Below are 13,574 nucleotides of genomic sequence, written 5' to 3'. Positions count from 1 at the left end.
ATGTAGAGTCTGGGCCCTAGCCCAGGCCTAAATCAGTCCACAGGTAATTTTTTTTTTTTTTTTTGTGGTACGCGGGCCTCTCACTGTTGTGGCCTCTCCCGTTGCGGAGCACCGGCTCCGGACGCGCAGGCTCAGTGGCCATGGCTCACGGGCTTAGCCGCTCCACGGCATGTGGGATCTTCCCGGACCGCGACACGAACCCGTGTCCCCTGCATCGGCAGGCGGACTCTCAACCACTGCGCCACCAGGGAAGCCCCACAGGTAATTTTTGATCAGGCAGGATTTGGAAACTACCAACTGTAAAATATTCAGAGACAGGTTTATGGGTTTCATTTTTACAAGAGTTAAAAATACCTCACAGTTCAAACAGATCCACTGATTAATTGCATGTCTCTTTTTAACACTGGTTTCCCACCAGGAGCCATATAAAACTAAAACCCTTAATCTAGAAAAGGTGTGAATTGGGAATAGAGCAAGATTAAACTGAAAAACTCCTGTTAAGGTAGCACATTGCAATGGTAAGATATCTGTTATAGAAGTAAAGCAGAACTAAAAGGAGAAATTAGCATGGATACTCATCCTAAATTGGATATGAATTGTATGGCTTCTTTATTTTAAAATATTGGTACTTTCCAAATTGAAACTTTTCTACATTAAAGCAAAAAAATATACATTTCAAAGCACCATTAAGGGTTTTGTGATCCTGGGCATTGCTTTACTTACTTACTTACTTACTTACTTACTTACTTATTTTTGGCTGTGTTGGGCTTCGTTGCTGCGTGTGGGCTTTCTCTAGTTGTGACGAGTGGGGCTGCTCTTTATCGTGGTGCATGGGCTTCTCATTGCGGTGGCTTCTCCTGTTGTGGCGCACGGGCTCTAGGCATGCGGGCTTCAGTAGTTGTGGCACACGGGTTCAGTAGTTGTGGCTCGCGGCTCTAGAGCGCAGGCTCAGTAGTTGTGGTGCACGGGCTTAGTTGCTCTGCGGCATGTGGGATCTTCCTGGGCCAGGGCTCAAACCCGTGTCCCCTGCGTTGGCAGGTGGATTCTTAACCACTGTGCCACCAGGGAAGGCCCATATTTATGTTTTTTTAAATCATCCGCAATTTGACCATTTTGGGAGGCTTGTTAACAGTGAATTATGTCTCCATTCCCTCCCACTATACTGGATTGGTCCCTGAGGTGGAGCCAAATCAGATTTTTTACAAAACTGCGAAGATATCCTATCGCTAAGACGTGAGAATCACTATTCAAAGGGTTGTTCAAACAAAATAATGTATAGTTTTGGTGTGTTACCACCTGGTAAAAGCAGTTGTTTATCACAGGAGGCCCACAGGCTTAGAAGTATGACTAAGAAAAAGCAGATTAATTTCCACCTGCTTTTTAAAAACAGTGGCTCTTTAGAAGAGTTAAGTACAGTAGTCAGATAAACTGATGTTTAAAGAGAGGGGAAGTCTCGGGAAGAGTTTCTAGAAAGATCACTAGACTTTATAAAGACCTGTCTTCAATGCTGTGATTTATCGGCTGTGTGACTTTGGGAAGTATGTGACTTAACCTCGGAACCTTAGTTTTCTCCAAGTATGAATTATGAAAACAAGCCTTATCTTAAATGATTCTGGTTAGAATATAGTGAAATATATGGCCTAAAAACCTGTTAAGTATCATGCAAATGTTTGAAATCACTACTGTTTTTTTTCAATAATCCTGAACAACCCTTCACAACTTAATTTTGCTCTAAATTAAAGAATGACCAGAATGCTTTCAGAGTTTTATAAATCTTTCCTGGTCTTGATATGTACTGCTAAATCTTTAAGGGAATTAGGGCATGAAATCTGCTGTTTATCAAATGTTACTGTCTTGACCTTTGACCATAAGAAAGCTTTCATCATCTGCTACAATAGACATTTTACTTTGCTTTCAAAAATTGTCAGAGCTCCTATTTTTGTCCTACCATGGAGCAGAAGGAAGGGAAGGTTAAAAGTTCATTAAATACAACCTCAGTGATAAAGAAAGAAAAAAGAAAAATTAAAAGCATACAGTTTTTCTCCCCAGACAAATTTACTTTTTGAAAAGAATCCTGCAAGAATGTCCACTAAAATTCCACTAGTTACTTTTCACATCCAATTTTCTTTCTCCCGTGTTTGCCTCAGCCTATTTCACACTACTGCTATAATAGTGTTAGTTCAATTTTTAAAGAACCCTAAAATTATGAGAAACCATTTATATACCAGATCATCTCATTTTAATCCTACTCTGGTAATTTGCCCTAAAGATGAACAAGTCATCTCTCAGCCCTGGATTTCTAGTAAAGTACATAGACAGATTTTGTGTAATAATTAAACTTGTATCCAGAGCAAAGCCCAGCTTTGAAAAAAGATATTGACCAGAGATTTTCAGGGATTGGTGCAGTTTGAGAAACTTCACTGGTGTGCCCCTGAGTCAGGACGTTGGCTTCAGTTGTCCCCCAGAATTTCATTCCTCTTCCACTAACTGTTGGGGTGCCATGGAGTAAGCTGTCAGCATCTGGCACACTACTTTCTCAGCGGACCCGCTCTCTACCTGTAGCCCTCCCAGAAAATACTGGGCAAAGTGGAGGCAATATTACGAAAGCCTGAAATCCGTGAGTATTCTCTGTCCCTAGCTAAGTCACCTACCTCCCTTCCCCCAGCCTCTAAGCCAACTGGAAGGTGCTCAGAGACATTTCTGAAACCTGCCAGTATGCCAAAAGGAGTCAAAAGTATTTCCACCCCTTTCCTAAGAAAGTCTTAGGTCCTGTTTCAGAGTAGGCTCCTTAGAAATTGAGTTTCAAAGATGGGAGGGGCGGGGTCTTTTTAAGGACTTGAGTAATAAGGAGTAAAAGAGTCGAGTGGTCCCACTGAAGAAAAAATGTTTGTTAATATAAAATTAGCTGAAACCCATGCTACCAGAAAAGCACCAGAAGGTGGCAGGAGCATGCAGGATATTCAGTTCTTAAGTGCCAGTCTGGCCTGCCTTGGAAAAGAGTTAATATCTGGGGCAGTCTGTTACTGTTGTTAATAGTCAGCTAACCTGAAGCCAGAGGAGATTTCACCCCACTGGAGTAGAATTGCTGAAATCGTCCGTGAGAAAATGCCCTAGAAACTGTGAATTACTATACAAGTAATAGTACTATTTCCAGACTTTTGTGGTAAGTGATTTTTTTCCGCCATGTTTGTTTTAGTATCTAAAGCTTTAGCTTGCACAACTTCAAACATTTTTTTCAACAACTATTTTTTGATATTGTCTTTTGACAATGACAGCCTGAGGTCACAGGAACATCACAGTGTGACTTTGAAGTTAGTTAACCTCTTGAAGCCTCATTTCCTCAACTTGAAAAAAATATGGAAACTAATTTCTAGAAAACACGTGCAAACTATAAGCCATACAGTATTCTAAAAATAAAACATTTCTATAAATTGAGTGAGGTTCAATGAGTTATTTAATTAGCTTAGGCTCCAGTTGCTAGAAAGTATTTGCTCATTCATTTATCCATATTCAGCAATATTTGAGTGCCTATTACGTGTGTCAGGCAATATGCTACTCATTAGTCAGCAACACCTGACACCTACTTCCCAGCAGCCTTATGAAGGATGTTTGCAAAGCCCAGTAAAAATCCTCAAAGCCACTGTATCAATACTGACTGTATTCCTGCTACAGGAAATGAAGACATTCAACACAGGGGTGCACAAGCTCATAAAGCAGAATAAAAGGCCTTCGTTCTTCCAGCAATTAAGTTCTAAGTGTGAAAAGAGGAAACCTACCAGTTTAAATGGAAATAACAGAAATCATCTTCCCATGTGCAATGGACTCTGAAATTTGATTAACCTTACATTCTAAAATGAGCTTCCTCTGTCTCCCTTCCAGAAGCAAATGTAAATCAGCATTTTCAGGGCACATGGAAAAAAGAAGGAACACCAGCTCACCTCCAACAGACATGCCAAGTAGAGGACTTCCGTAACAGTGAAAGGCAGGGGCCAAGGCTCAGAGCCTTTGCACGAGAAACGGCCCAGGTAAAGTGTTCTTTAAGTTGGATTGGGGGAGAAGAAAGGTGAAGGTGAAAGAATTGTAAACTCATAGATTTAGGCATTGTCGGATTAGTGACCTCAAACTCAGATGCCTTTAGATGCCAGACAGTTCACTAAAATAAGGCAATTGGGCCTGGTGTAAGACTACTGAAAGGGGTGGTTATAGAGTGAAGAGGGGGAGCATATACCAGTTAAAGACAGACCCTTGGTTTAAGTCAAATAAACAAAATAGCTGGCCACACACAGCTTATTCTTTACACCTTAGGGGCTCCTGCTTACATCCCTCACCTAGTCCAACCTCTCATTTTAAACATATGGAAACTAAGACCAGGAGGGGTGAAGTGACCAAGGCACGTTCTCTGTAAGTAGCAGAGAGAAGAGTGTTTTAGGTGAGGCGTTTCAACACAACAGAGAGCACCACAGAGTATGCTAGAGGTCGGATGCGTTATTCATATTTCAGAGGAGACTTGGGAGGCGGACTGCCTAAGAGCATGGACTCCGTGGCCAGAGGGCCTGTTCCTGAATCTCAGCTCTAACGCTTAAGAACTCTGTGCCCTCGAGCAAGTTTATTAACCTTTCTGTGCCTTGGCTTCCTTGTGTCTAAAATGGGGATAATAATTGTACTAACTCCGTAGGGCTGTGGTGAGGATAAAATGCTTCAATATGTGGAAAGTACTTAGACCTGTGACTGGCCCATAGGTATTATCAATTCCGTTTCCAGATGAGGAAACACATGCTTAGAGGTCAAGGTCACACAGCTTTACTCGAGGTCAAAAATCTGCACGGGCACACACACACACACACACACACAGCTGACATGGAACTCCCTCTCAGACATACTGACTTCAAAGCCTGGCCTCCTGAGCCTCACATCTGCAATGACCAATGAGAAGGAAAGGGGGGGCCAGAGCAGAGGCTGGCGCTCTGTGGCCGGTTTGATTGTTCTACGTTTTAGGAGTAATGTAGGTTTCCAGAAAAGCAAGCACAGGGATGAGGCAGTTACATCAGTGTTTCTCAAACTTCAGCATGTATTAGAACTAACTGCAGGGTGTGTGAAAATACAGAATGCTGGCATCTTGCACAGGGTTTCTGAGTCAGCAGGTCTGGGATGGGGCCCAAGAATTTGCATTTCCAACAAGTTCCCAGGTAATGCTGAGGCTGATGGTCCAAGGACCATACTGTGAAAAACACTGATGAATTTCTTCTGCTCCTCAGTGTCATCTCATGAGCTTGGCATTTTCTCCATTTTATAGTGGAGAAAACCAAGATCAGAGAACATGGCTGACTCACCCAATATCATACCGCTGGAGCTGGGTCTTGAATCAAGTTGGTCTGACACCGAAGCCTATGCTTTCTCTACCTCACCATGTGACATGAGGTGTGGGCAGTTATTCTCTGCCAGGCACAGAGCTACGGGCCAGAGGCATAAGGAAGGTTAGGGCTCTGTCGTGGGCTGGAGTGTGCAGGTGCAGAAGCTGTGAGGGAGACTTCCCTGGAGAAGAGAAGGCCCTCCTACTGGTTCCTACCATCTTCTCTCCTAGTTCACCAAGTGCCCTACCTGCCCTGCATTCACAGCCACTGAGTCTGACTAGGTCACATCCCTGACACTGCCTTCATTAGCTCTCCAGTACCTGCTCCCTGTAAGGCCCCATCAGCCTCCACACGCTCACTGCCCCCCAAGCTTCAGTCACATTAAGTGTTTGTCCACCCCCAAAAGTGACATGCTTTCTTCAGCTTGCTGTGCTGTGTTCAGGTTTCCATCCAACTGGGATGCCCACCCCCTCCTTGTCCTGGAAGACTCGGCAGCCCTGACCACCACCATCCCATAGTGCCACCACTGTGGGTTATTTGCTCCTGTACCTTCCTGAGAATACCTGGCTTACCTCTTTCATAGCACTTGTGTACATTGTTGGGTAATTATATATTTACCAATCTATTTCTCCTTCTACACTAAATTTCTAGTCTAAACCAACTTTTATCTCTAAGTTCCTCAGGGGCTATTACAGTATATGGTACAGAGTGGTGGGGCAGTGGTCCCAAAACTTAGCTGCACATTAGGATCACCTGGGGATCTTTTTAAAATTCTGAAGCCCAGGCCACACTTCAGACCAATTAAATCACAGTCTCTGAAGATGAGATAGGATATCAGCATTTTTTTCAACTCTCCCCAGGTGATTCCAACGTGCAGACAAGCTTGGGAAGCACTGAAGTAGAGTTTCAGGATGGATGGATGGATGGATGAATGGGTGGATAATCAAGTTGAAGTTTGAATAGGAGAGTACCAGGCAGAGAGAGGTAGAAGATTTTCAATAAAAAGTAACAGCATAAGCAAAAGTTCAGGAATTTGAATTTTATGCCATAGGTAGATGGAAATCATTGCAAGATTATAAGTGGAAGGGTGAAACAAACATGTTTTTTAGGCCAGTTGGCAACTGTGAGATGTTATTGGAGTCGGGAGAGGCTGGAGGCAGAAAAAAAGTGAGTTTTCTGCTTCACCCTCCTTCTAGAGACTGGCCTCTGGGAGGCTGCTGAACTTTCCAGAGAGGTAGCCCAAGTGAAGCTTGATTGTGGGAGCACTCGTGGCTACTGGGGTGGGGGTGGCGGCTTGTCATCTCCAGCTTCTGTGAAACTAGGACTCAAATCCAGGTTTTTCTGCCTCTGAGTCTCATAACTCTTTATACTTCAAATTATCAGCCCCTCCAGGTGGCTTCTGACTCCATAACCTGTGAAAGTAAAACTTGACAAACTCAAACGCAAAAGCGAGCAGACATTAGATCATCAGCGGCCACTAATAATCAAAGCTGAACCTGCCAGTTAAACAATTAGCTCTGGAGATCAAACTGCAAAGAAAAGCAATGATGAAGCCATCAATTATACTCTCCCGTTTTATCTTCTAGTTAATCGATCCATCCATCAGCTCTCTGATACTCTAGTGGTTATCCTCTGCATTGGGTTTCCCTGGGTCCCCCAGGAGGCTGCCCACCCTGCTGCACCCCATTTTACCTGAAAGCAGGTTGTCCTCTGGCCAGTGTCTTTCCTTCTCCCCATTCCCCAGGCTAGTGATGGAGGTGGGGAGGAATGTGTGAACTGGAGTCGAAGGACTTCACACACTTGGTCTTCTGCTTTCACAGCCACACGTAGAGAAGGTGCCAAGCATTCACCTGGGAGGACTAATCAGGCCCCATGCATCTGGTCTGTTTTTTATCTTTTTTCCCTGTTCTTCCCCTCCTCGTAAAATTTTCTCTCTCCCTTCTCCTTTTTTGTTTATTATTCCTCCCACCCCCTTTCCTTTTCCCCTGCCACCACCCTCTTAAGCTTATGACCACTTCTCTCCCATTTGTCTACCTGTTAGCTTCCTACTCCAGGGGTACCACACTCAGATTTTGCCCTGGGCAGGAGCACCTAGCCCTGGAGGAAAGTGAGGACTGAGCTTGCTAAGTCCAGCACCTGCAGAACTACAGCCTCCCAGAGGGTGTGTCTTCTGATAGATACAAAGGCACTGGATGGGCTGGCTACCTCAGAGTTCTTTGTATTCTTCTTTCTGTATCTTTCTGCTCTGTTCAGGAGCAATGCGGTGGGGTGGACAGAGGATGGGCTCTGGAGTCACCTCTGTTCAAATCCTGGCTGTGCCGTTTACTGGTTCTGTAAACTTGACTATATGTTATTTGACTTCTCTGAGCTTCAGTTTCCTCATCTGTGCCCACCTCCTTGGTTGTTTGCTTTAAATGCCTAGAAAGGCATTCAGCATAGTGAACACAGAGCAAAGTCTTGAATGTTGACTCAACCACTTATCAGCTATGTGACCTCACTATCTAACCTCCCTAAGTCCCAATTTCCTAACCTCTTCCATGGGTGGTGATAACAGGACCAAACTGGTAGCATTGTGAAGATAAACGAGATAACTCAGGGAAAGTACTTAGCACCTGGACACATAGTAAGCATGCAGTAATTGCAAATTGTATGCTCTGTTTGATGTTATATATTATTCGCACACTACCTAGTACATGGTAGGTGCTTGCTGTAGCTAGCCTCCAAGATGGCACCAGGGATCCTCACCTTCTGGAATTCGTATCCTCATGTAGTTTACTCCCACACTGAATCACAGCTGGTTTGTGTGACTGTCGTGCAAGTGACAGTGTGTGACTTCCAGGGCCAAGTGGTAAAAACCACCTGAGCTTCCACTTCACCTTCTTGAATCACTTGCTCCAGGGGATGTCAGTCTCCAATGACATGAGATCAGGCAAGCAGCTGTGGAGAGGCCCCCATGGAGAGGCACTGAGGCCCCCTGCGAACAGCCAGCACAAACTTGCCAGCCGTTTTAATGCACCACCTCTGAAGTGAGTCCCTGAGATGGCTGCAGGCCTGGCTGACATCTCATGGCCACGCGATGGGAGACCTGGAGCCAGAACTGCCCAGCCACACCAAGTTCCTGACCCATACAAACGGTAGTGTTTTTTTAAGCCACTCATTTGTTCTGCAGCAACAGTTACCTAATACAGTGCTTTTAAAAAAAAGTCAGTCTCCTCTCCCAAGTGAGAAACAGCAGGTTGGCATGTCCTTCGGCAAAGCCACGCAGTCTCGCATGTGACCAGCAGGGAGCGCCATTGGACCATTTTCTTATCTGGCATTTTTTTTCCCTCAAGCAGTGGGCGCACCTGGGTCTGGCCAGAGGAAATGCCAGACCTCTCAGGAAACAGGCCAGCCACCTCAGGCCCCTGCTCCCCATGGACAGAGCTGATGGCAGTCCCTGGGGAACAACCAGGCCCAAGAATCGGCTCAGAGTAGGTCCCTTGCCCGTGTAGCTAGGAAGCCCAGAGAACGGCTCAGAACCCTGCTTCTCCCGCTTCACAGCTTTAAAGCAAGTTCTGGGCAGGCTTGAATACAACTCCCCAGTGGCCAGAGAAGCTCCCATTCTTGGGCTTGAGCAAAGACCCTGATCACGGGTGCTGTGGCCACAAGGCACCACTGGGGAAGGGTTTGTATGTCTTGTCCAAGTGACTCATTCGCCCCTGAGAAGAAAGGGCCAAAGAGAGCCTAGCCTAAGTGACAGGCCTTGCTCCCTCTGCTGTGCTGGTGCACCGCAGCCCCCCACCCTGCCAGTGAGCACACCTCATGGTCAGCCTATGAGAAAGTCCTGCTGAAGGAGGGCAGTTGACACTGTCCTTGTGCCTGAGGTTTTGGGACACCTCATCACATATTTGCAGACCCAGGCCCAGCCTCAAGGAGTGCGGGCCTGTCAGCTGGGTCTGCCCCAGCCATAGAAGAGCTGGAAACCAGGGACCAGCCAGCCAGCCAGCCTGAGAGAGGGCCCGCAAGCTGGAGACAGCTGGGGTCAGAGTGCAGCACCCTAGTTCCTGCTAGGAGGTGAGAGATGGGTCGGACAGCTAAGCACCCCTCCTTGCTCTCCTCATCCTTCAGAAAGAACAGAGAGCCCTGATGGCCCTCATCTCCTCTGAGGCTGAGACTCGGGGTATCAAAGGCCTTCCTGGTTCTTCTGCTACACATCTTCCTGGCCCTGGAGAGGCAGAGCTTTGTGGGGGAGGGTAGAAAGGGCTAGAACATATCCTGGATGCTTTGCCTCATTCCTTGTTGGTGATGGGGTCAAGGTAGGGGGTGAGAGGGTGAAGATTAGTGTACCAGGAGTTGACTGATCCCTGATACCTACTCCCCCTGCCCTTAGAACTGGATAGGAGGCAGAACCACGTGGGCTCCAGGGGGCTTGTGAAAATGTCAGGAAGGCACCTTTTTTCTTCTGAAGTAGTGTGCTTAAGCATTTACACATTTGAGCTACATACATATAAGTAATATTATACATTGCTTTTATTTCTCCTTTTTATTGCAGGGTGTTATTTTTAATTCTTTGAAATTATGCACATAGATAGGTGTTAATAATTATGAGCTTCAACACTGTAAAGGGGCACATGATGGTTAATTTTATGTGTCAACTTGACAGGGCTAAGGGATGCCTAGATAGCTGGTTTCTGGTTGTGTCCCTGAGGGTGTTTCTGGAAGAGATTAACGTTTGAATCAGTAGATCAGTAGTAGACTGAGTAAAGAAGATCCCTCACCAATGTGGGTGGGCATCATCCAATCCCTTGCGGGCCTGAATAGAACAAAAAAGGCGAAGGAAGGGCAATTCCCTTTCTCTCCTTGAGCTGGGACATCCATCTTCTGTCCTCAGACATCAGAGCTCCTGGTTCTCAGGCCTTTAGACTTGGACTGAATGATACCACCAGCTGCCCTGGCTCTCCAGCTTGCAGATGGCATATCTCAGCCTCCATAATCACATGATCCAATTCCCATAACAAATCTCCTCTTGTATATCTACATATATCCTATTGGTTCTGTTTCTCTGGAGAACCTTGACTGATACAAAGCATTAAAATGGTTATAAAAGAGAGGCATTGGGTTTGATTGTGTTGAGAAGCACTGCTGTAGAGGGATTGATGATTGCCTCACCTCGTCCCTTGACAATTCAGTTCTATAAGAGGCACTCATTTCTTAGGCTCCAAAATTATGCTCTCAGTTAGCCTTATGCAGCTCTGATTAGAAAAGGTAGAGATAGTACTTTAACCTTTAGCCAGATACACATTTTGAGCCTATCCTTGTATCAGCCCCATTGTCAAGACACTGTGATAGCTGTTCCTTATTAGGTGTCTACTAGGTTTAGGTGCCTTCATTCTGCAGGTGAAATAGCTACAGCTCAGAGAGGTGAAACAACTTGCCCTAGGAAGCTCAGCTAGCAAGTAATGGAAGAGATCATCCTGCTTGATCTGAAGACTGTGTTTATCACACCAAGCCCTGGTGCTTCTAAGAACAAACTTGCACTTGACAGGTGCTATAGGTTGCATATTTGTACCCCTCCAAAATTCATATATGAAACCTAATCCCCAATATGATGGTGTTAGGAGGTAAGGCCTTTGGGATGAGCATAGGTCATGAGGGTGGAGTCCACGTGAATGGGATTAGTGCCTTATAAAAGAGATCCCAGAGAGCTCCTTTGCCCCTTCCACCTTGTGAGGACACAGCAAGAAGACAGCCATCTATGAGCCAGAAGCAGGCTCTCGCCAGACACCAGACCTGCCGGCTCCTTGATCTTGGATTTTCCAGCTTCCAGAAGTGTGAGAAATAAAATTTTATTGTTTAAGCTACCCACTCTATGGTATTCTTGTTATAGGAGCCCAGATGGACTAAGAAGACACCAGGTTCCAACTTGTTTGGGGAAGCCCCCAGTTGACAAGAAGTGTGGTTCCGTAGTTATTGTTACAAACCATCCCAAAGCTGATCTTCTCCATCCTGGATGTTGCACTGGGACCCTCACCCTCGCCAGATCTCAGTCCCAGCAGTGAGAGAAAGTCCAGTCCCTGTGAAGAACTGTGATTAGATGACTGAACCTGCTCTCTGCCCAGTGAGTTGCTTTCCCTCTCCAGATATGCCACATTGTTATTGTACAAGAGCATATGTTGTAATATTTGATAGAGCTAATCATGTTCGTTCCTTTCATTTTCAGAATTTTCCTGTCACACAGCAGACACTCAATAAATTTAAAAAAATTATATTTAAGTATAGTTGATTTACATTGTGTTAGTTTCAAGTGTACAGCAAAGTGATTCAGTTACACATATACATATTATATATCTATTCCTTTTCAGATTCTTTTCCTCTATAGGTTATTACAGAGTATTGAGAAGAATTCCCTGTGCTATACAGTAGGTCCTTATCAGTTATCTATTTTATATATAGTAGTGTGTATATGTTAATCCCAACCTCCTAATTTATCCCTCCCCCGCACCTTTCCCCTTTGGTAACCATAAGTTTGTTTTCTAAGTCTGTGAGTCTGTTTCTGTTTTGTAAATAAGTTCATTTGTAACACTTTTTAGATTCCATATATAAGCAATATCATATGATATTTGTCTTTCTCTGACTTCACTTAGTATGATAATCTCTAGGCCCATCCACGTTGCTGCAAATGGTACTATTTCATTCCTTTTTTATGGCTGAGTAATATTCCATTGTATATATATACCACATCTTCTGTCAGTGGACATTTAGGTTGCTTCCATGTCTTGGTTGTTGTAAATAGTGCTGCAGTGAGCATAGGGGTGCATGTCTCTTTTCGAATTATGGTTTTCTTCAGATATATGCCCAGGAGTGGGATTGCTGGATCATATGGTAGTTCTATTTTCACTTTTTTAAGGAACTTCCATACTGTTCTCCATAGTGGCTGTACCAGTTTACATTCCCACCAACAGTGTAGAAGTGTTCCCTTTTCTCCACACACTCTCCAGCATTTATTGTTTATAGACTTTTTTTTTCCCCCTTTTTTTGCGGTACGCGGACCTCTCACTGCTGCGGCCTCTCCCTTTGCGGAGCACAGGCTCCAGACGCGCAGGCTCAGCAGCCATGGCTCATGGGCCCAGCCGCTCCGCAGCATGTGGGATCCTCCCGGACCGGGCCAGGAACCGGGGTCCCCTTCATTGTCAGGCGGATCTCAACCACTGTGCCACCAGGGAAGCCCTGTTTATAGACTTTTTGATGATGGCCATTCTGACCGGTGTGAGGTGATAATTCATTGTAGTTTTTTTTTTAAAATAAATATATTTATTTATTTATTTATTTATTTTTGACTGTGTTGGGTCTTCATTGCTGTGCACAGGCTTTCTTTAGTTGCGGTGAGTGAAGGCTACTCTTCGTTGCAGTGCGAGGGTTTCTCATTGCAGTGGCTTCTTTTGTTGCAGAGCATGGGTTCTAGGTGTGTGGGCTTCAGTAGTTGTGGCACTTGGGCTCAGTAGTTGTGGCTTGTGGGCTCTAGAGCACAGGCTCAGTAGTTGTGGCGCACAGGCTTAGTTGCTCTGCGGCATGTGGGATCTTCCTGGATCAGGGCTCAAACCTGTGTCCCCTGCATTGGCAGGCAGATTCTTAACCACTGCGCCACCAAGGAAGTCCCTCATTGTAGTTTTGATTTGCATTTCTCTAATAATTAGCGATGTTGAGCATCTTTTCATGTGAATATATATTTTTTTAATTTATTTATTCTTGGCTGCATTGGGTCTTCGTTGCTGCGTGCGGGCTTTCTCTAGTTGCGGTGAGCGGGGGCTACTCTTCGTTTTTGTGTGCGGGCTTCTCATTGCGGTGGCTTCTCTTCTTGCAGAGCATGGGCTCTAGGCATGCGGGCTTCAGTAGTTGTGGCTCGCGGGGTCTAGAGTGCAGGCTCAGTAGTTGTGGTGCACAGGCTTAGTTGCTCCGCAGCATGTGGGATCTTCCCGGACCAGGGCTCGAACCCATGTCCCCTGCGTTAGCAGGCAGGTTCTTAACCACTGTGCTACCAGGGAAGCCCCAAAGTGAATATTTTTATAAATGAATGCTTCAAGGATGTTATGGTCGTGGTGGCATGATAAAACTAAATAGATAAAAACAAATGGTGCCATAGGAGTATATTCATTCAACAAATAATGACTGAGCACCTGCTACATGTAAGGCATTGTGCTAAGTGCTGTGGAAGATCCTAAAGTAAGTGAGCAACAGATACCCTCC

At 45.2% G+C, this 13,574-nt stretch overlaps 1 long non-coding RNA gene across 3 annotated transcripts; it reads left to right on the top strand.

Annotated features, from left to right (window-relative positions):
* Positions 1-148: 148 nt before the first annotated feature.
* On the top strand, positions 149-11,603 carry LOC307064190. 3 transcript variants are annotated; one of them, XR_013811280.1, is made up of 5 exons: positions 149-261; positions 3,880-4,025; positions 8,250-8,485; positions 11,218-11,448; positions 11,551-11,603. It is a non-coding gene; the product is annotated as an uncharacterized lncRNA (long non-coding RNA). The 3 variants fall into 3 exon arrangements; XR_013811281.1 differs by having other exon boundaries at positions 11,218-11,603; XR_013811279.1 differs by lacking the exon at positions 8,250-8,485 and having other exon boundaries at positions 11,218-11,603.
* The last annotated feature ends 1,971 nt before the right edge of the window (positions 11,604-13,574 follow it).

This window comes from Hyperoodon ampullatus, assembly GCF_949752795.1.
Source record: "Hyperoodon ampullatus genome assembly, chromosome: 15".
Lineage (NCBI taxonomy): Eukaryota > Metazoa > Chordata > Mammalia > Artiodactyla > Ziphiidae > Hyperoodon > Hyperoodon ampullatus.
This window is presented reverse-complemented; position numbering and strand designations above follow the sequence as displayed.